Genomic DNA, 23,126 nt, shown 5'->3' with positions numbered 1-23,126 from the left:
CACTTAGGGAGTGAGGAGTTATGCTCCTGCTCCTTGAGGGTGGCATACATGCATAACTTATTTGGAATCCTTCTGTGAAGGAGATTTGTCTCTTCTCCCTCATTAACTTATCCATTTATTCAATTTCTTAAATTTGGGGGATGCCTGGGTAGCTCAGCAGTTGAGCCTCTGCCTTCAGCCCAGGGTGTGATCCTGGAGACCCGAATCGAGTCCCATGTCTGGCTCCCTGTGAGGAGCCTGCTTCTCCCTCTGCCTGTGTCTCCTCTCTCTCTCTCTCTCTCTCTCTCTCTGCGTCTCTCATGAATAAATAAATACAATCTTTTTAAAAAATTTCTTAAATTTGATATAGACTCAAGAATATTTATTTTATGTTCTGAGTTATAATCCAATGTAAGTATCACTCACTTTTTGAAATTTCACATTGCACTACTTCATTTCTACAAAAGGCCTACATTAGTACATTTTTCTGTAAACTGAAACAAATTCGAAGAGGTTTTCACTTTATAAGAAAAGGCGAAAAGCTAAATAGCACTCAGAATTTCTTTTGCAGTGAGCCCTTATAGAGGCGGCACACACCCTGAACAGTGAGAGTAACACTGCCAAGCTCCTTTCCAGGAACTATGCATGCTCAGTATCTCAGCATCAAGGCATCATAGCTTCGACCTGTGTCTGTGAGCTTCTGTGCTTTATCTCAATTTATTTCATGCACTTGTTAGCAAGATATGCCCTAAGATATCAGAGAAGCTGAAGAGAGGCTATTTTTGGGGTCTGAGAATTCTCAAAGATTTTTTTCCACATAAATTAAAGGTATTAGCTTCTTCAGTTTACACCATTTTGGCTTACAAAAGGTTTCATGGAAACACTGTTTTTGGATAGCAACGGAAACCTGTATTACTCAAAGGATAATTGACCATATAGTTGTGGGTTTATTTATGGGTTTTCTATTCTGTTGGTCTATGTGTTGTATAGCAACACAGAGAGAGGCAGAGACACAGGCAGAGGGAGAAGCAGGCTCCATGCAGGGAACCCGACGTGGGACTCGATCCCATGTCTCCAGGATCATGCCCTGGGCTGCATGCGGCGCCAAACTGCTGCGGCCACTGGGGCTGCCCCAATGTCTGAGATTTAAAGGGGCTTACTGAAAAATAAATAAATAAATAAATAAATAAATAAATAAATAAATAAAATAAAGGGGCTTACTGAAATCATGAACCAAATCATGGGTGGAGTTAGGTTTCAGACTCAGATCTGTAAATCCAGTGTTCTCTCCATCTGTGTTAATATTTCCCTAATAACAATATATTTCATTTTTTAGAACAGTTTTAGGCTTATAGGAATATTCTGAAGACAGATACCCCATACTCAGTCTCCCTTATTGTTAACATTATACATTAATATGGTTTATTGGTTACCATCAATGAACCCAAACATTTTCAGATTTCCTTATTTTTTACCTAATGTTTTTCTTCTGTTCTAAGAGCCCATCCAGGGTCCCACATTACATTTGGTTGTCGTGTCTCCTTATGCTCCTTTTGGTTGTGAAAGTTTCTCAGACTTCTCTTTTCTTGTTTTCAATGACCTTGACAGTTTTGAGAAGTACTGTCAAGTATTTTGTAGCTTGTCCCTTATTTGATATTTGCTTGATGTTTTCTCATCATTGTTCTAGGTTTTTAGGAGAAAGACCACAGAGATGAAGTGCCATTTTTATCTATCATATCAAGGATATAGCCTATCAATATGACTTATCACTTTTGGTGTTGACCTTAATTGGATGGTAGTGTCTGTCAAGTTTTTCCACTGTAAAGCTACTCTCTCCTGCCCTCTTCCACCTTTTTTTGTATTATACAGTCTGGAAGAATTCCCTATGCGCAGCTCACACTTAGGGAGTGAGGAGTTATGCTCCTGCTCCTTGAGGGTGGCATACATGCATAACTTATTTGGAATCCTTCTGTGAAGGAGATTTGTCTCTTCTCCCTCATTAACTTATCCATTTATTCAATTTCTTAAATTTGGGGGATGCCTGGGTAGCTCAGCAGTTGAGCCTCTGCCTTCAGCCCAGGGTGTGATCCTGGAGACCCGAATCGAGTCCCATGTCTGGCTCCCTGTGAGGAGCCTGCTTCTCCCTCTGCCTGTGTCTCCTCTCTCTCTCTCTCTCTCTCTCTCTCTGCGTCTCTCATGAATAAATAAATACAATCTTTTTAAAAAATTTCTTAAATTTGATATAGACTCAAGAATATTTATTTTATGTTCTGAGTTATAATCCAATGTAAGTATCACTCACTTTTTGAAATTTCACATTGCACTACTTCATTTCTACAAAAGGCCTACATTAGTACATTTTTCTGTAAACTGAAACAAATTCGAAGAGGTTTTCACTTTATAAGAAAAGGCGAAAAGCTAAATAGCACTCAGAATTTCTTTTGCAGTGAGCCCTTATAGAGGCGGCACACACCCTGAACAGTGAGAGTAACACTGCCAAGCTCCTTTCCAGGAACTATGCATGCTCAGTATCTCAGCATCAAGGCATCATAGCTTCGACCTGTGTCTGTGAGCTTCTGTGCTTTATCTCAATTTATTTCATGCACTTGTTAGCAAGATATGCCCTAAGATATCAGAGAAGCTGAAGAGAGGCTATTTTTGGGGTCTGAGAATTCTCAAAGATTTTTTTCCACATAAATTAAAGGTATTAGCTTCTTCAGTTTACACCATTTTGGCTTACAAAAGGTTTCATGGAAACACTGTTTTTGGATAGCAACGGAAACCTGTATTACTCAAAGGATAATTGACCATATAGTTGTGGGTTTATTTATGGGTTTTCTATTCTGTTGGTCTATGTGTTGTTGTTTTTTTTTTTTTAAGATTTCACTCATTTATTCATGAGAGACACACACAGAGAGAGGCAGAGACACAGGCAGAGGGAGAAGCAGGCTCCATGAGGGAGCCCGACGTGGGACTTAATCCCGGGTCTCCAGGATCACAACCTGAGCCGAAGGCAGCGCTAAACCACTGAGCCACCAGGGCTGCCCTATGTGTCTATTTTTATGCCAGCAGCATACTGTTTTAATTACTACTGCTTTATGATATAACTTGAAATCTGGAATTGTAATACCTCTGATTTTGTTTTTCTTTTGCAAGACTGCTTTGGCTATTTGGGGTCTTTGGTGGTTCCATACAAATTTTAGGGTTGTTTGTTCTAGTTCTGTGAAAAATGCTTTGGTTATTTTGATAGGGATTGTTTAAATGTGTAGATTCATTTGTGTAGTATAGACATCTTAACAATATGTTCTTCCAACTCATGAACATGGAATGTCTTTCCATTTCTTTGTGTCATCTTCAATTTCTTTCATCAGTGTTTCATCGTTTTCAGAGTACAGATCTTTCATCTTTCATCTCTTTGGTTAAGTTTATTCCTAGAAATGTTATTTTTGGTGCAGTTGTAAATGGGATTGTTTTCTTTTTTTTTTTTTAAGATTTTATTCATTTATTCATGAGAGACATACAGAGAGAGAGGCAGAGACATAGGCAGAGGAAGAAGCAGGCTCCATGCAGGGAGCCTGATGTGGGACTCAATCCGGGGTCCCCAGGTTCATGCCCTGGGCCGAAGGCGGCACTAAACCACTGAGCCACCCAGGCTGCCCTAGGCATGATTCTTAAAGGCTAAGTTTTCTCTCTGTTAAAATTCACAGTACACATTAAATGCTCAACAAATAATATTATTCCTAAACTCACTATGTGGCAGTAGTGATGTTCTGAATCATTTATTACGTTGTTATTTGATAATAACTTCTAGTAAATCGGGGCGTCTGGGTGATTCAGTGGTTGAGTGTCTGCCTTTGGCTCAGGTCATGATCCTGGGGTCCTGGGATTGAGTCCTGCGCTTCCTGCGAAAAGCCTACTTCTTCTTCTGCCTATGTCTCTGCCTCTCTGAGTCTCTCATGAATAAATAAAATCTTTAAAAAAATATCTTCTAATACATCAATGGATAATTCGGGCATTCATTACATTAGAGCATCCTGAACAAAGATGGCACTTCATTTGTAAGGTACATCAATGTATTACTTACTGTGTAAGAAATTGCCCCCAAATCTAGCAGATTAAAATAATCAATATTTATTCTCTCATAATTTCTGCTGTGGGTTAAGAATTCAGGAGCAGCTCACCTGGGTGGTTCTGGCTCAGGGTCTTTTATGAGTCTGCAGTTAAGAAGCCAGGGCTGCAGTCATTTTAAGCTGCCTGCTGTCTGGAAACCTCAGTTTCCTCTTTCCTCTTGGCAGGAGGGCTCAGTTTCTTGCTAGTAGACTTTTCCCTCATGCAGCTTGACTGTTCTCGTTATGGCAGCTGCCTTCATGGCAGCTGGCTTCTCCCAGAGCAAGTCATCTAAATGAAAGAGCAAGGAAGAAACTATGATGCTTTTTTGTCCTTATTTTGGAAATCATGTTGTCGCTTTGGCCTCCGGTATCTCTCAAAAGTGAATAACTAAATACAACCCATATTCAAAGGGAGGGCGATTAGTTTCTGCTTTTTAAAAGAGGTGAACTAGGGGTGGTGGATGGGGAGGAGGGCGGGGGGGTGGGGGTGAATGGGTGATGGGCACTGAGGGGGGCACTTGACGGGATGAGCACTGGGTGTTATTCTGTATGTTGGCAATTTGAACACCAATAAAAAATAAATTTATTATTAAAAAATAAAAATAAAAGAGGTGCTATTAAAGGATATGTGCACATATTTTAAAACCCCTGCAACCAATGAGGAAATTTGTGCAGAAAAAGATTTTAAGGATATTTCTGGTATTGTGGACTGAGGAAAGAAAAGTGTTTAGCATGAGTCTCCCTAACTAGGTTTCTGGATACAGATTTCCTACATAAAATCACCCCAACAAATCTATTTTGCCTCAGTTTTCTTCCTAAAATATTGGGTCCACCCCAGGTAAATACATGTTTCAATTATTTATTTATTTATTTATTAAAATTTTTATTTATTTATGATAGTCACAGAGAGAGAGAGAGAGAGGCAGAGACACAGGCAGAGGGAGAAACAGGCTCCATGCACCGGGAGCCTGACGTGGGATTCGATCCCGGGTCTCCAGGATCGCACCCTGGGTCAAAGGCAGGCGCCAAACTGCTGCGCCACCCAGGGATCCCTGTTTCAATTATTTAATCATAAAATCCTGATCTCATGGAGAAGTATCCCGACTTTCACTGTAAAGGAGTCCCCATTGGGTTTCTCGCTAAAGTCTCTTGGCCATTCAAGATAAGAATCTTAACTCATATTCTTCTGGAAGCTCAGGGTTAATCTTCATATCATACAAAGAATATCTCCCTGGCCAAGCTGACTTAGTGTGTTAATTTACTGTGGCTGCTGTAGCATATTGCTACAAATTGGGTGAGTTAAAACAACAAAATTTATTCTCTTGCAGTTCTGGAAGCCAGGAGTCTGAAATTGAGGTGTCAGCAAGGTTGCACTTCCTCTAGGGGTTGTAGGGGTACGATCTATTTCTGCTTCTTCCAGCTTCTGGTGACTCTTAACATTCCTTGATAGATAGCTGCATCACTCTAGTTTTTGCCTCCATGGTCACATTGCTTCCTTCTCTGTGTTATTTTCCTTCATCTCATTTTTTTAATGAAAATAAACTTCATTTTCAAAGTTTCAGAATTTTAATTATAAATGTGCAGAGTTTCATCCAAGGTTGTCACCAGTCTCATCCAAGTTTCCATCAAGGGCTCTGAAATTATCAAGGCCTAATAACTATTTTTAAAGACTTTAATGCTTACAATGCATGAATAGGTAACGTGGGCCCATTACAAATTTTAGCTTTTAGTCAATTGATCATATTTGATTATTTGGAGCCATTTATAGAAAATTCAATTCAACCAGGTATCTGCATAAGGCAATGCAGACAAAAATTTTGTAAACTAGTGAAAACTATGCAACTTTTAGGTATTATTGTCTACATGTAGTCAACACCGCATTTTATTTTATTTATTTTATTTTATTTTATTTCATATTATTTATTTTATTTTATTTTATTTTATTTTTTACTATTTTTCCATTAGCCTCTTTTTAAAAATTGAATTTAAAAAATTTTAAATTTGCATTTATTCTATGCAGAATTTACTCCCAAACTATAAGTTTTTGTTTTTTCAGTTTCTTCTGGGATATTTTTTTCTTCTGTGCAACCTCCTCTTCCGGTTTAGGAACAATCTGCTCTTTTTCAGTAAGGATAATCTCGATGTGGTAGGGAGAATTCATGTAAGCATTAATATGACCATGAGCCCTGTAGATTCTATGCAACATCTTGGAGGCTTTGTTCACTTGGATGTGTTCAATGACCAATCTCCGTCTAAACCCTTAAGTTCAGCATTACTCTCTGCATTTTTAAGCTTGTACAGTAAAAATTCAGCACTCTTCTTGGGTCACCAATCCTGTGTCCAGCATCACTGTTTGGCCTGGACATATCTACCAATTCCACCATTGTAGTGACAGAATGGCACACACTATTTCTGCAAAGTGACATCTTTCAGATACTTGGTGGCTTTTTGGATATGGATACTCTTGATGGCTTAGGCAGTTTCATGTGTGTTCTTAAAGTGAACACAAAGATTTGAACCTCTTGATTTGCATGATTTTGTAGGGTTTTCTGGGTCAAGTGAATAGCAAACCATTTTCAGAGTTCACCTCAGGTTGCTTAGGGGAAGAGGAAGAGCAGAATTTTAAATTTTTTATAATTGACATACAATATCCTGTTAGTTTCAGATAAACATAATGGCGATTCAAAAATTCAGTATTTTGATACATTAGGAGATGATCTCCATGATAAGTCTGGTTGCCACTTGTCACCATACAAACTTATAATATTATTGACTATATTCTCTATGTTGTACATTACATCCCCATGACTTAATTATTTTATGATTGGAAGTTTGTTCCTCTTAATGCTCTTCACCTATTTCACACACACTCCCGCCTGCAGGTAGCCATCAGTTTGTTTCCTGTATTTATGAATCTGTTTCTGTTTGTCCACTTGTTTTGTTTTCTTAGATTCCACATACAAGTGAAATCATATGGTATTTGTCTATGTCTGACATATTTCACTTATCACAACATGCTTTAGGTTCATCCACGTTGTTGCAAATGGCAAGAATTCATTCTTTCTATGACTGAATAATATCCATTGTATATATGTACCATATCTTCTTTATCCATTCACCTATTAATAGACACCTATTAATAGACACTTAGGTTGCTTCCATATCTTGGTTATTGTAAATAATGCTGCAGTGAGCAGAGGGGTGCATATATCTCTTCAATTGGTGTTTTAATTTTCTTTTTTTAAAGATTTAAAGATTTCATCCATCTATCCATGAGAGACACAGAGAAAAGCAGAGACATAGGCAGAAGGAGAAGCAGGCTCCATACAGGGAGCCTGTTGCAGGACTCGATCCCGGGACTCCAGGATCATGCCCTTGGGCTGAAGGCAGGCGCTAAACTGCTGAGCCACCCAGGGAACCCCAGTGTTTTAATTTTCTGTGGTTCAGTACCCCCAAGAGGAATTACTACATTATGTGGTAGTTCTATTTTTAACTTTTTGTGTCACTCTTATAAGGACACTTAGGCCTACTTGGAAAATCTAGGAGAAACTCTTCTCAAAATTCTTAATCATGTACTTTGCCATAGAAGGTAATTTTCAATCTTTCACCATATAAGGTAATATTCATAGGTTCTTAGGATTAGAATATGGTCATATCATTTTGCAGGGTCACCATTAAGCCCATTACACCTAGTCACTATTAATTATCCTTATAGGAGATCCTTATAGCAAAATAGGAGATCCTTAAAATAGCTCCTAAGATATGACCAAAACTTTTCTCTAAACTTACTATAAATGTGTACTATAATCAAATGTTTGTAAATATATAAATGATTTCTTGGAAAAAGTAGGATTTGTGATTCTTTCAAGGTGTGATGTAAAGTTGAGAAATATTACTACTTAACTTTGTCAAATATTAATAATTTGACTTATTTTAGAAAAACCGAAACATTACAGATACATTTGAAGTACTTTGTATTCTTTCCCCTTTTAAATTGTCTTGAATTTGGTATTTTTGTCAGGGAAGTATCTAACACTATTTCTAAATATATACATAGCTATCACAATATATAGCAATATATAGCATGAATGCCATATATATGTATATGTATATATGTGCAATTAAATATATAGCAAATATATACTATGTATGTGATATGTTATACCTTGTTACTTATTTTTTCTCAAGGTTATATTTTTCAGATTTATTAATTTTGATAAGTGTGTGACTTTGTTCTGTGTTTTTTCAGACTGTTGCAAACTATTTGCAGCTCACAGTATCAATTTCATAAGTCCTGAACTAAGTTGGAAAAGAAAAATAGAACAGAGAAAAGAGAATACATCACATGTACTCAGTTTCAGTATAGTTTTGTGAGAATTCTCATTGCATATATATGTGTACTGAGTCATTTGTAAACTATATTTCCAACTCTAGGTAAAATATTTGAAAGTTGGGCAGCCCCGGTGGCGCAGCGGTTTAGCACCGCCTGCAGCCTGCGGTGTGATCCTGGAGACCGGGGATCGAGTCCCATGTCAGGCTTCCTGTATGGATGGAGCCTGCTTCTCCCTCTGCCTGTGTCTCTGCCCCTCTCTGTGTCTCTATGAATAAAAAAAAAAAAAAAAAAAACTTAAAAAAATATTTGAAAGTTATAGCCCTAACTCATTCATTTTCACTACTATGTTTCTTTGTATCAGTATACCACAGTTTAGTTAATCATTTTTCCTGTTGATATTTCTTTTTTTTATTTTTTTCCTGTTGATATTTCAATTGTTTCCATTGTTTTATTACTACAAACCACGCTTCAAAATACTGTTAATAATGTCTCCTTGTGCACATGTGCAAGAGTTTCTCTATACTTACAAATGGAATTGCTAGAGTACATGCATCTTCAGATCTGCTGGATTTGGCTAAATTCCTCTCCATTGTGTAGTTTTCACTAGCAGTATACTTATTCCAGTCATTCTGTATCATTGATATCAGACATTGAAAACATTAATCTGATGGGTATGACATAGCAGGTCATTGTTTTAAATTGTGGTTCTCTAAATATTAATGAAGTCGAGTATGTATTCTTGTGATTATTAGATATTTGGGTTTCTTCTGTTATGGATTGCCCATTTTTCTCTTGTTTTTAACTCATTAATTTGTAGTTTGTTATAAAAACTGTGCTTTAATCTTTTGTTAATTAATATAAATTGCAATATTCTTCATCCAGCCTATGGCTTGTATTTTACTTTAACATATAATTTGATAAACTTACTTTTGATATGTAAAACTGTTTTTTAAAGATTTTATTTTTTCATGAGAGACACAGAGAGAGAGGCAGAGACATAGGCAGAGAGAGAAGCAGGCTCCCCATGGGGACCCTGATGTGGGACTCGTTCCCAGGACCCCAGGATCACGCCCTGAGCCAAAGGCAGACGCTCAACTGCTGAGCCACCCAGGCATCCCTATTAAGCTTTTTATTTTTTTTTAAAATTTTTTATTTATTTATTTATGATAGTCTCACAGAGAGAGAGAGAGAGAGAGAGAGAGAGAGAGAGAGGCAGAGACATAGGCAGAGGGAGAAACAGACTCCATGCACCGAGAGCCCGATGTGGGATTCGATCCCAGGTCTCCAGGATTGCGCCCTGGGCCAAAGGCAGGCGCCAAACCGCTGTGCCACCCAGGGATCCCCCCCTATTAAGCTTTTTAAAACAGTTTGTCCTCTTTATGTATTTTTGTCTTATTTTCAAAAATCCTTCCTCTCTGAGGAATAATAATTTTTCTCCTATGTAATTTTTATAAATAAAAAAAAATTCCTTTTCACATTTCCTTTTTAAATTTTTCTGGAACTTTTAAAATTTTTTTAAAAAGATTATTTATTTGAGGGAGATAGAAAAAGAAAGAGAGAATGCAGGGGGCAGGAACAGAGGGAGAGGGAAACAGAGCAGACTCTGCTGAATGCTGAGTGGAGGTGGGGCTCAATGTCATGAACCTGAGATCAGGGCCTGAGCTGAAACCAAGAGTCCCTTGAGCTGAAACCAACAGTTGGATGCTTAACTGACTGTGCCACCCAGGTGCCCCTGGAATTTATTTTTGTGTTTGTTGTAAGCAAGGTAGATTCACCATGAAATGAGTGAAACTTAAGCTTCAGGGACTGTTACTTGCACAAGTCCTTTCTAAGGGCCTGGAAGAAGCTCAAGTAATGTGTTCATTAGGGGTTGTATATTTTTACAAATTTGCAGAAGTAAAATATTTTGCTATTTTTTTTCCTAAGTAGGGATCCCCAAATTATAAGTTTCAGACTCTATAAAACTTGGACTTTGTCCTCGGTCTGAGGTAGGAGTCTAATTTTAAATTTTTTCCATATGGATAATAATTGCTCCAGTACCAATGATTGATATTTGCAAACACTTTGGCATTGATTTGTAATGCTACTTCTGTCATACATCAAGATTCCATAAATGGGGAGCTTTATTTCTGGCCTCTTTTATTCAGTCCTGTTGGTATACTTGACCATCCTCCAGTTTACTTGGATCTAGTAGCGGTTAGTAGGACTGTTTCTGTCCTCAGATAGGGTTTTAAATTAGGCTAGTCCATTTGTGGTAGCATCCTTTTATTTCAATGAAAATTACAAACAGGAAGTCAGGCTTATGTCAGTGGAAACAGTATAGTGTTCTGAGATTGGGTAGACCTTGAACTCTGCCTAGTTCTCCTAGTTTCTGACCATTAGTATGATGGGAATCATACTACTTTTCTAATAGAAAGTAACATGAAAAAGTCATCTGTAGCCGATAACTCCTCCTTAAGCCTTGACTGATTTTCTCATAGAGTTCTAAATGATTTTTTCACATTCCACAGCACTTTGTACATATTTCACTTAATCATATAGTAGGTTAGTCACTTATCTTCGTAATTCCAATGAAAATGAGCTCCTTCCATGTAGGCACACCTTAGTGCCTAGCATGGTGTAAGCCACATAGTGGGCATTCAAAAAATGTCTTTGAGTTCTGAGTAAATTCAGAATGCCAGACTAATATGTTTAAACAATTTGAAGCAACCATTATTGTTGATTTCCTATCAGTTGGACTTTTTATGAACTATTCTGTGCCCAGCTTTCAAGGGAGATAACATTTACATGACTTGGACAGATACTTGTTTACAGTTAACTCTGAGGCTACATTAAAAAATCTTTATGTGATATAACTGTTTAGGAAGCTAGTCAGGTGTATTTTGTTTTTTTTTAAATTTTTTTTTTAAATTTTTATTTATTTATGATAGTCACAGAGAGAGAGAGAGAGAGAGAGAGAGAGAGAGACAGAGACAGAGACATAGGCAGAGGGAGAAGCAGGCTCCATGCACTGGGAGCCTGATGTGGGATTCGATCCCGGGTCTCCAGGATCACGCCCTGGGCCAAAGGCAAGCGCCAAACCACTGCGCCACCCAGGGATCCCTAGTCAGGTGTATTTTGTGCAGCTACTTCATATGTAGTATTCTCTACCCAGAAAACTTCTTTTGTTGTTATTATTATTATAGAAATTAATTTTTTTTATGTTTGTTTCTTTCCTTCTCAAAAGGGAAGAAATGGAGACTTAAAGTTTTAAGAGTTGGGTTGATTGGCTATGACGATAGGTAGTTCACTTAAGCTTTCTGTGTCTGAGCTTCCTCATCTTGCCATAATTTCGTTCTAAAAATAATAAGATACAACACGTAAAGATTATTAAGTCAGTAATTGTCTAGATAAGTATATTTTAAAATTTAATCAAATAATTATTTAATGAGTAAATCAAATTACAATCTTACTGTTCCTGAAGTAACAAAGTTGAATAGATTAAGTTAATCTCAAGTCTATTATTTATTTACCTTTGTGTTACTAAACACTTACTGCTATAAGAGATAAAGCCCCAAATCTTAGTGATATAGTTTATTTCTCTCTCTCTTTTTTTTTTTTATATTTATGATAGTCACAGAGAGAGAGAGAGAGAGGCAGAGACATAGGCAGAGGGAGAAGCAGGCTCCATGCACCGGGAGCCCGATGTGGGATTCGATCCCGGGTTGCCAGGATCACGCCCTGGGCCAAAGGCAGGCGCCAAACCGCTGCGCCACCCAGGGATCCCTTGTTTATTTCTCAATCGTGCAAAACTCTAATGGATGCTACTAATCAGAACTTTGTGTTTCTCTAGGCAATGATTCACAGACTTGCTATTTTTTTTTGTCCTTGGCATCTCTGTGGACATTGGGAGTCCTCTGTTTCATTCTATTTGTCTAGCTTGGGATGGGGCAAAGAGTAAGGCGGTTGCATGGAAGGATTTTATGAGCCAGGCCTATACCTTCATCACTTCTATCCACAGTCAGATGATTAGAACTCAATTATTTCACAACACTTGACTGCAAGAGAGTCCGAATAATAATCTAGTCATGTGCACAGGAAACAAAGGAAAATAGATTTATTGAATAATTGTTAAAGTCAATTACTGCCACAGCCTATTAAATACCACAGAATATGCAAAGTGCTAGGATTACAAGTCCTTGTACTTGAAGATCACATAATATGCTATACACAATAGAAAAATAATAAAACAGGGGTGCCTGGGTGGCTCAGTCAAGGGGTCATGGATGGAGCCCCACGTTGGGCTCCTTGCTCTGCAGGGAGTTTAGTTCTCCCTCTGCCCCTCCCCCCCACTCATGCGTGGGCTCTCTCTCTCAAATAAAGCCTAAAAAAAAATAATAATAAATACAATAAACATAAATAAGTAATAAAGCCTTTCTCTAACTTTTCAGTCTTTTTTATTTTATTTTTATTTTTTTTTTATTTTTTAATTTTTTTTATTTATTTATGATAGTCACAGAGAGAGAGAGAGGCAGAGACACAGGCGGAGGGAGAAGCAGGCTCCATGCACCGGGAGCCTGATGTGGGATTCGATCCCGGGTCTCCAGGATCGCGCCCTGGGCCAAAGGCAGGCGCCAAACCACTGCGCCACCCAGGGATCCCCTTTTCAGTCTTTTAACCACCACCCAAGCATTTAAAAACTTTGCCTGATACTTTTGGTTTCTGGCACAACCAGAAATAGCTTAGAAGTTGCTGCTCCATCTTAACAAGTAAAAAGCTGAACAAACTGATATATCACAAACTTTCCTTAGATCCATCAGGGAAGTAAGGCCACAGGGCAACCATGGCTCCCAAAACTGGAGAGATGGATGAATACAAAGAATCACAACTTATTGCAACAGAAATCTATGAGCAGAAACCTGCTAGGGAATCAGTGTCAGCAAGGAAAACCTAAATTGTTATTGACAAATTGCTGAAGGCTCAGTGTGGACAAGTCTGAGAGTTAAATACCTCAAGGGGACCCAGTCATAGGGAGGTCGCCACATTTTTGTGAGATTTATCTCAAAGAGCTCTTCTAGGTTCTGAGTGAAGATCAGAGAAAAATTCCCCTGTGCTTCTGGCAGAGGGAGAACAACAACAAAAAGCCATTTTGAAATATACCAGAGCATTTTTTCTTTTTAACAAGGCCTTACATCAGGAGAAACTACTATAGTTTCCTTTATACCAGAGCCTAAACTGTTGGTGTTTTATCAGAGCCTAACCTATTGAGGTGATGGGAAATATATAACTCCAGCTTCCTTTAGCCTTTCCTGTAGGGGAACAGAATATCCAACTCCAGACCCCTCTAGAGTGGATCAAAAAACAACTATATGTTGTCTACAAGAAACCCATTTAAAATATAAAGACAGATACAGATTAAAAGTACATGGATAGAGAAAAATATGCCATGCTAACTAATACTGATCAAAAGAAAGCAGGAATAGCTTTATTAATTTCAGAGAGGACTTAAAAGCCAAGAAAGTAATCAGGAATGAAAAGGGCCATTACATAATGATAAAGGAATCAGTTCTCCAAGAAGATAACAAATCTTAATGTGTATACACCTAAAAACAGAGTATCAAACTATGTGAGGCAACACCTAATAGAACTGTAAAGAGAAACAGATGCACCTAAACATAGCCAACTGGTCTTTGAAAAAGGAGCCTAAGCAACACTACGGAGCAAAGATAATCTTTTCAACAAATCATGCTGAAACAACTGGAAATCCACATGCAAAAAAAATAAATCTAAACATAGGTCTCATACCATTCACAAAAATTAAAACAAATTGCATTCAAACCTAAATGTAAAACATGAAATAATAAAACCCCTAGAAAATAATAGGAAGAAACCCAGGTGACCTTGGTTATGGCAAAGACACAGGCAGACTATGTGAAAACAGTGATTTGAAAAATGCCTGGGATGCAAGAAGAGAGATTATTCACTGTCTGAGAGTGCTTACCTGAGAGCTGCAAGCAAGGAAACCCCTCTCTTGGGAAAAGAAGCTGGCTGGTGCCATTTGCCTCCACCACCCCTCAGCATAACCAACTTCAGTAAACAGCACAGTGCCAACACTGCTGTTGGCCTAACCTGCTTATACCAAGTCTTGCCCACCTGGCACTCTGCTGGTATTGTTTTTCTCCGGCAAGGGTGCCTAAGGCCCAGCACAGTGGGCTCCTTCCCCAGAAGATCAGCAGAAACCCCTGCACATACCATGTCTTCTGACCAGAGTTCTGCAAGGCTTCAGTTCTAGTGGAAGTAGCATCAGGTCTCATTTAATAAGCAGACTGGAGAACACCTAGTTAAAACTTGCCACATTTGGGCCAAGGTCCAAAAACTGCTCACTGCAGGCAAGGAGAGCCTCTGCAGATGACTGGCCTGAGGGACAGAGCAGCCCACACACAGGAGCAGAGTATATGCAGCACACACCACAGACACTCCCTGAAGTGCCAGACCTTGGACACTATATGACCTCTTCTTCATAGAGCCATTACTCTCAGGAGCAGGAAACACAGCTGGCTTTTCAAACACATTGAAGAAGACAGAGACTTAGACAAAATGCTAAGACAAAGGAATTCATCCCAAAGAAAGAATAAGAAAAGGTCATGGTCAGAGATCTAATTGAAACACATATAAGTAATATGCCTGATGGAGAATTTAATGCAACAAACAAAAGGATACTTACTGGGCTTTAGAAAAGCATGAAAGACATCAGAGATACCCTTACCATGGAGCTAAAAGAGTTAAAAAACAGGCAGAAATAAAAAAATGCAATAACTGAGATTTGAAACGACTGAATGTAATGACCACAGGAATGGAAGAAGCAGAGGAACGAATATGTGATATAGAAAATAGAATCATGATGGGGATCCCTGGGTTGCTCAGTGGTTTGGCTTCTGCCTTCCGCCCAAGGCGTGATCCTGGAGTTCCAGGATCAAGTCCCACATTGGGCTCCCTGCATGGAGCCTGCTTCTTCATCTACCTGTCTCTGCCTCTCTCTCTCTCTCTCTCTCTCTCTCTCTGTGTCTCTCATGAATAAATAAAATCTTAAAAAAAAAAAAAAAGAAAATAGAATCATGGAAAATAATGAAGCTGAACAAAAGAGAGAAAGAATTATGGATCATGAAAGTAGACTCTGATTCCATCAAATGTAAAAATGTTCATATTATAGGAGTCCCAGAAGAGAGAGAAAAAGGAGCAGAAGGTTTATTTGAGGAAATTATAGCTGAAAACTTGCCTAATTTGGAGAAGGAAACAGACATCCAAATCCAGGAGGCACAGAGAATTCACATGAAAATCAACAAAAGCAGACCAACACCAAGACATGTTGTAGTTAAATCTGCAAAATATAGTGATAAAGAAAAAATCCTAAAGCAGCAAGACCAAACAATTTACAAGACAAAACAATTTCCCTAATTTACAAGGTAAGACCCATAAAACTAACAGAAATATATCAGGCCAGAAGAAAGTGGTATGATATATTCAATATATTGAATGGGAAAAATCTACAGTCAAGAATATGCTATTCAGGGGCAGGGATCCCTGGGTGACGCAGTGGTTTGGCGCCTGCCTTTGGCCCAGTGCGCGATCCTGGAGACCCGGGATTGAGTCCCACATCGGGCTCCCTGCATGGAGCCTGCTTCTCCCTCTGCCTGTGTCTCTGCCTCTCTCTCTCTCTCTCTCTCTGACTATCATAAAACAAAACAAAACAAAACATATATCAGGGGCAGCCCCTGTGGCGCAGCAGTTTAGCGCCGCCTGCAGCCCAGAGCGTGATCGTGAAGACTCGGGATCGAGTCCCACATCGGGCTCCCTGCATGGTGCCTGCTTCTGGCCTCTGCCTGTGTCTCTGCCTCTCTCTCTCTAGCTGTGTCTCTATGAATAAATAAATAAAAATATTTTAAAAAGAATATGCTATTCAGGAAGGCTATCATTCAGAATAGAAGCAGAGATAAAGAGTTTACCAGGAAAACAAAAACTAGAGTTTGTGACCACTAAACCAGCCCTACAAAAAAATATTAAAGAGGACTCTTTGATGAAAAAGACCAAAAGTAACAAAAACTAGAAAGGAACAGAAAAACAAACCCTCCAGAAACAATGTCAAAACCAGTAATAAAATGGCACTAAATACATATCTATCAATAATTACTCTGAATGTAAATGGACTAAATGCTCCTATCAAAAGACATAGGGTATCAGAATGGATAAAAAAATGAAGACGCATCTATATGCTGTCTACAGAGACTCATTTTAAACCTAAAGACACCTGCAGATTGAAAGTGAGGGGATAGAGAAACATTTATCATGCAGATGAAAGTCAAAAGAAAGGTGGAGGAGCCATATGTACATTTGACAAACTAGATTTTAAACCAAAGATGAGATAAAGAAAGGTACCCCATCATAATAAAGGGGCCTATCCAGCAAAAAGATCTAATGATTATAAATATTGCCCCCAACATGGGAGCAGCCAAATATATAAAACAATTAATAACAAACATAAAGAAACTTATCATAATAATACAATAATAGTAGGGGACTTTAAGACTCCACTTACATCAATGGACAGATTATTCAAACATAAAATCAACAAGGAAACAGTGCCTTTGAATGACACATTGGACCAAATGGACTTAACAGATATATTCAGGACATTTCATCCTAAAGCAGCAGAAAACACATTCTTTTCAAGTGCACATGGGACATTCTCCAGAATAGATCACAAATTAGGTCACAAATCAGGCCTCAACAGGTACTAAAAGACTGAGATCATACCATGCATATTTTCTGACCACAATGCTATAAAACTTGAAGTTAACCTCAAGAAAATATTTGGAAAGACCACAAATATATGGAGGTTAAACAGCATGCTACTAAACAACAAATGGGTCAACCAGGAAATCATAGAAGTTAAAAAATACAAACGGAAAAGAAAACACGATGATCTAAAACCTTTAGGCTGCAGCAAAAATGGTCATAAGAGGGAAATACATACCAATACTGGCCTACCTCAAGAAGCAAGAAAAATCTCAAATAAATAACCTAACCTTATACCTAAAGGAGCTAGGAAAAGAACAAATGAAGCCTAAAGCCAGCAGCAGAAGAAATAAATGATATAGAAACTAAAAAATACCCCAGAAGAATAGATCAATGAGACCAGGAGCTGGTGCTTTGAAAAAATTAATAAAATTAATAAACTCTTACCTAGACTTATTAAAAAGAGAAGAGAAAGGACACAAATAAATAAAATTACAAGTGAGGGAGGAGAATAACACCACAGAAATAGAAGTAATTATAGGAGAATATTATGAAAAAAAAAGAGAATATTATGAAAAATTATATGCCAACAAATTGGACAACCTGGAAGAAATGAATAAATTCCTAGAAACATATAAAATATCAAAACTGAAACAGGAAGAAATAGAACATTTGAAGAGACTGATAACCAGCATAGACATTGAATCAGTAATCAAAAATCTCTCAACAAACAAAAGTCCAGGGCCAGAGGGCTTCTCAAGGGGATTCTACTAAACATTTAAAGAAGAGTTAATACTTATTCTTCTCAAACCATTCCAAAAAATAGAAATGAAAGGAAAACTTTCAAATTCATTCTGAGTCCAGCATTACCATGATTCTACAACCAAAGACTCTACCAAAAAAGAGAACTATAGGCCAATCTCCTTGATGAACATGGATACAAAAATTCTCAGCAAAAGAGTAGCAAATCCAATCCAATAGTAGGCAAGGAGAGCCTCTGCAGATGACTGGCCGGAGAGTCATTAAAATAATCATTCACCACAATTAAGTGGTCTTTATTCCTGGGCTGCAAGGGTTGTTCAATATTTACAAATCAATCAACATGATACACCACATTAATAAAAGTAAAGGATAAGAACTGTATGATCCTTTCAATAGATGCAGAAAAACATTTGACAGAGTACAACATCCATTCATGATAAAACCCTCAACAAAGTAGGGAAGAGAGGGAACAAACCTCAGTGAATAAAGGCCATATATGAAAAACCCACAGCAAGTATCATCCTCAATGGGGAAAAACCAAGTGCTTTTCCTATAAGGTCAGGACAAGACAGGGTCACCCACTCTACTGCTGTTGTTTAACATAGTGCTAGAACTCCTAGTCTCAGCAATCAGACAATAGTAAAAAATAAAAGGCATCCAAATTGGCAAAGAAGTCAAACTCTTATTTTTTTTTAATTTTTTAAAAGATTTTATTTATTTATTCATGAGAGACACAGAGAGAGAGAGAGAGGCAGAGACACAGGCAGAGGGAGAAGCAGGCTCCATGCAGGGAGCCCGACATGGGACTCGATCCCAGGTCTCCAGGATCACACCCCAGGCTGCAGGCAGCACTAAACCGCTGCGCCACCAGGGCTGCCCTCAAACTCTTATTATTTGCAGATGACATTATATAGAAAACCCGAAAAACTCCACCAAAAAATTGCTAGCACTGATACATGAATTCAGTAAAGTTACAGGATACAAAATCAATGTATAGAAATTGTTGCAATTCAATACAACAATAATGAATTGGCAGAAAGAGAAATAAAGGAATCAATCCCACTTACAATCACACCAAAATCCATAAGATACTGAGGAATAAACCCAAACAAAGAGGTAAATGATCTGTACACTGAAGACTACAGAACACTTATGAAAGAAATTGAAGAGAACACAGAGAAATGGAGACACTCCATGGTAGTGGATTGGAAGGACAAATATTGTTAAATGTCTATACTACCCAAGGCAACCCACATTTAATGCAATCCCTACCAAAATGCCACCAGCATTTTTCATAGACCTAGAACAAACAATCCTAAAATTTGTACGGAAACACAGAAGACCCCAAATAGCTAAAGCAATCTTGAAAAAGAAAAGCAAAGCTAGAGGCATCACAATTCTGGATTTCAAGCTGTATTACAAGGCTGTGATCATCAAGACAGTATGGTACTGGCACAAAAACAGATATTATATATATATATATATTATATATAAAATATATTTTTTATAAAAATATATAAAATGGAATATTACTCAGCCATTCAAAGAATGAAATCTTGCCATTTGCGATGACATGGATGAAGATAGTATTATGTTAAAGGAAATAAGTCAGTCAGAGAGACAAATACCAGGATTTTACTCATATGTGGAATTTAAGAAAACAAATGAACATGTGGGTAAAAAGGCAAATCAAGAAACAGATTTTTTTATTTTTTTTAAAGACTTTATGTATTTATTTATGAGAGACACACAGAGAGAGGTAGAGATGCAGGCAGAGGGAGAAGCAGGCTCCATGCAGGGAGCCCGATGTAGAGCTTGATCGGGACTCCAGGATCAGGCCCTGGGCGGAAGGCGGTGCTAAACCGCTGAGCCACCTGGGCTGCCCCAGAAACAGATTCTTAAATATACAGAACAGAGTTATTGGAGGGGATGTAGGGAAGGATGGGTTAAATAGATGATGGGTATTAAGGAGTGCACCTGTTGTGATCAGCACTGGGTGCTGTGATAAATCATTAAATTCTATACCTCAAACTAACATTACGCTGTGCTAACTGGAATTTAAATAAAAATTCTTGGAAAAACAATTTTTTTGATTGCTTACAGAACAGAGTGCAATAGAACACAGGCTGAAAACCACTACTTTTGATTCTTAAAACCAAAGAAATCAATGACTAAGTAATTTTCCCAAGGCAGGAATTGGCAATTTTTGTTGTTGTTGTTGGCCCCAAGAGAAAAACGGCATACTAGGACAAAAATCATGATTATTTTATTTATATGGCATAGTAAAACAAATCTAAATTAATATTAGTGAACTGCTCTTATATATTATTATTATTTTTTAATTTACTTATGATAGTCACACAGAGAGAGAGAGAGAGAGGCAGAGACACAGGCAGAGGGAGAAGCAGGCTCCATGCAGGGAGCCCGATGTGGGACTCAATCCCGGGTCTCCAGGATCACGCCCTGGGCCAAAGGCAGGCGCTAAACCACTGCACCACCCAGGGACCCCTGCTCTTATATATTAAATTGACACCTTTCAGAATGGCTAAAATCAACATCACAAGAAACAACAGACATTGTTGACAATGTGGGAGTAGGCCCTTCTAAGAATATAACAAGACTTTAGTAGAGTTTTCATACAATTTGTGGAATCATTTTTTATATTAAGGTTTCTGAGTCATGGCTTCAATCTGCTTTCCAAGTGAAATAGGTAACTAAGTGATTTCCTAATTTACTTGGCTAATTCAGAGGGCTTTTTTTTTTTTAAGATTTTATTTATTTATTCATGAGACACACACACACACACACACACACACACACACACACACACACACACACACACAGAGAGGCAGAGACAGAGGCAGATGAAGAAGCAGGCTCCATGCAGGGAGCCCCACGCGGGACTTGATCCAGAGACCCCAGGATCACACCTCTGGCCAGAGGTGGCGCTAAACCACTGAGCTACCCAGGGATCCCCTAATTCAGCGGGTTTTAATAAGACCTACATACTTGAGTTATTGAAGGCTTTTTTGTGAGGGGAGAGTTGCTCTGAATTAACAATTAGCTTTTTTTCTTTTGAAAGTTTTCATTAACATAATAAATGTAAATACCTTGGCATCCTCATTTATGTCTCTTTTCTATTGCATTTTCTAACACTCTTTCAAGAAATCATAACCTGAATTCCAATTAAGAGCTTTAGAAATTTAGGAATACTTATTAACCATTTTCAATTAAATGCAACAAGATGGGTGGGTTATTTTATTTATTAAGTAATTCCCACACTCAACGTGGGGCTGAAACTCATAACCCTGAGATTAAGAGTGGCATGAGAGGGCTGAGCCAGACTGGCGCTCCCGTTTTTAAATTAAAAAGACTTTTTTTTTTTTGGAAGGCATTTTAATCACTTTGTAAGAAAGTCTACTTTTAAAATTCAATGTCGGGATCCCTAGGTGGCGCAGCGGTTTAGCGCCTGCCTTTGGCCCAGGGCGTGATCTTGGAGACCCGGGATCGAATCCCACGTCGGGCTCCCGGTGCATGGAGCCTGCTTCTCCCTCTGCCTGTGTCTCTGCCCCTTTCTCTCTCTCTGTGTGTGACTGTTTTCTTCTCACGTTACTGTTTAAAAAATCAGGGAGCATGTCCTATGCTAAACATTTCAGCCTAAGAAATGCCTCTTAAAACTCGAATTCATTCCTTATCAGCAATTTCTTTTCATTTTATCTCTGGGAGTCTTATATCCTTCCTTCTGATATTCCCAGCGCTTTTTTGAAGTCTCACCTTAGACTGCAGTCTAACAGTTCTTCACAATATTCTCTGGTCATTCTGATGGGGGGAACACAGGGCTGAGGACAAGGCGCAGGCCTGGGACAAGCCCGTGAAACAGGCAGAGGGACCTTCCTCTAGGGACTCAACTGCCTTGATGTCAATACTTTGCTAAAGGCAAAAGGCAACCTAGTCTGACCCCTAGGAGCCTGTCAGTCTCCTTTAACATACGAAGATTCCTTTAGAAACTACGTGTTGGCGATCGTGCCCAAGCACCTGGCCCAGCATACACATCCGAAGGGTCTCACGCCTCAGGTCTTACTGGACGGTACCAAGTGACCCTTTCCCAACAGCACAGCCAGCCCCCTCGAGGTCCTGGAAACCTTGCTCCCAAAGTTCCTTGAGCGTTCGCGTCGCCAGACCCTGCCAACCCCTGCGGGCCGGCGGCCGCAGCTCCTCCTGCCCACAGGTCCTGTCCCCGGGCCTTAAGAACACCACCATTTTGGACGAAAGACGTCTCAAGAATTCATTCTTGGTCGTGGGCTCCGGACCTCACCTACATTCCATATTCTTTATGAATTCCTTCACCGCCGTCATCAGCGAACTTAGGGATCCTTAACCACTCCTGCCAATAAACGCGAGCTCGTCTGCACGTTTGGTACGAAGGCATTCCCCCTAAACGACACATTCTAATTCCTTCCATTTCTCCACTGTCGCACCTTTCCTCCATCAAACGAACCTCGGATCTAAATTTAAATCTGCATTCCCACCCCCCACCCCTTCCCAGCTCCTGCCTGCGGCCTTATTGCTGTTGCCCTGCCCACTGAACCCAAGTTCCTCTCCCCAGGCCTTCCATTTCCCAAGATAAACAAAAGCCACTTGTTTTTCAGGGCTTTAAACACCAGCACCCGCCTTCTTCCCCCTTCATCGGACTCGAGGCCTCTCCGCGCTTCCCCACCGGGTCAGGAGTTCCACCACCCACAACCGCTTCTCAACCCCCCGCCCAGGCGCTACTTCCGGATCGCCGGTGTCTCCACTTTACCAGTCCGCCCGCCTCCCCCGCGCATTTCCTAGGGCTTTGTCTTTAAACACTGGCGGGGTTGGATCGGGGACGCAGGCTCGCCCAGCACAGGAGGGAGGTCTCCTGGAAGACGCCCCGAGAGGCGGCTCCAGCCTGGGGACTCCCGCGTCGCTGCGAAGTCGGCGGGCAGCGGTGGAGGGACAGTTTGCTGGGAGCACCGAAGGGGCTACGCCGGAAGTGGCGCCGTCCCGAGCTGCGCCGCGGCCGCTGGCGGGTGCCGGCTACCGGGAGGCGGAGAGGACGCCGTGGTGCTCTATGGCGTAAGTGTCAGCCGAGGGTGCGGTACGCCCGGGGCGGGAGCCGGCCTGGTTCTAGCCCTGGTTCTACGGTG

The 23,126-nt window shown here is 39.5% G+C and overlaps 1 protein-coding gene, 1 long non-coding RNA gene and 1 pseudogene across 16 annotated transcripts in view; 1 reads left to right on the top strand and 2 right to left on the bottom strand.

The window, feature by feature from the left end:
• Positions 1–1,080: 1,080 nt before the first annotated feature.
• On the bottom strand, positions 1,081–22,891 carry LOC121498662. 2 transcript variants are annotated; one of them, XR_005989856.1, is made up of 3 exons: positions 22,757–22,891; positions 4,161–4,377; positions 1,081–1,138 (listed from the first exon to the last, which is right to left on the bottom strand). It is a non-coding gene; the product is annotated as an uncharacterized LOC121498662 (long non-coding RNA). The 2 variants fall into 2 exon arrangements; XR_005989855.1 differs by lacking the exon at positions 1,081–1,138 and adding an exon at positions 1,192–1,662.
• Positions 6,112–7,009, bottom strand: LOC121498659 (annotated as a pseudogene).
• A 26-nt stretch (positions 22,892–22,917) lies between the features above and the next one.
• VPS13B (vacuolar protein sorting 13 homolog B) overlaps positions 22,918–23,126 on the top strand; it is a 739,627-nt gene continuing 739,418 nt past the window's right edge. For 13 of the 14 annotated variants that reach the window (XR_005989852.1, XR_005989854.1, XR_005989853.1 and 10 more), the window contains exon 1: positions 22,918–23,055. The gene's annotated coding sequence lies outside the window, so the exon portion shown is untranslated. The other variant, XM_041768639.1, reaches the window with a different exon arrangement.

This window comes from Vulpes lagopus, chromosome 9 (genome assembly GCF_018345385.1).
Source record: "Vulpes lagopus strain Blue_001 chromosome 9, ASM1834538v1, whole genome shotgun sequence".
In the NCBI taxonomy this organism is placed as follows: domain Eukaryota; kingdom Metazoa; phylum Chordata; class Mammalia; order Carnivora; family Canidae; genus Vulpes; species Vulpes lagopus.
The sequence above is the reverse complement of the archived record's forward strand: the minus strand, read 5'-3'. Positions and strand labels throughout refer to the sequence as shown.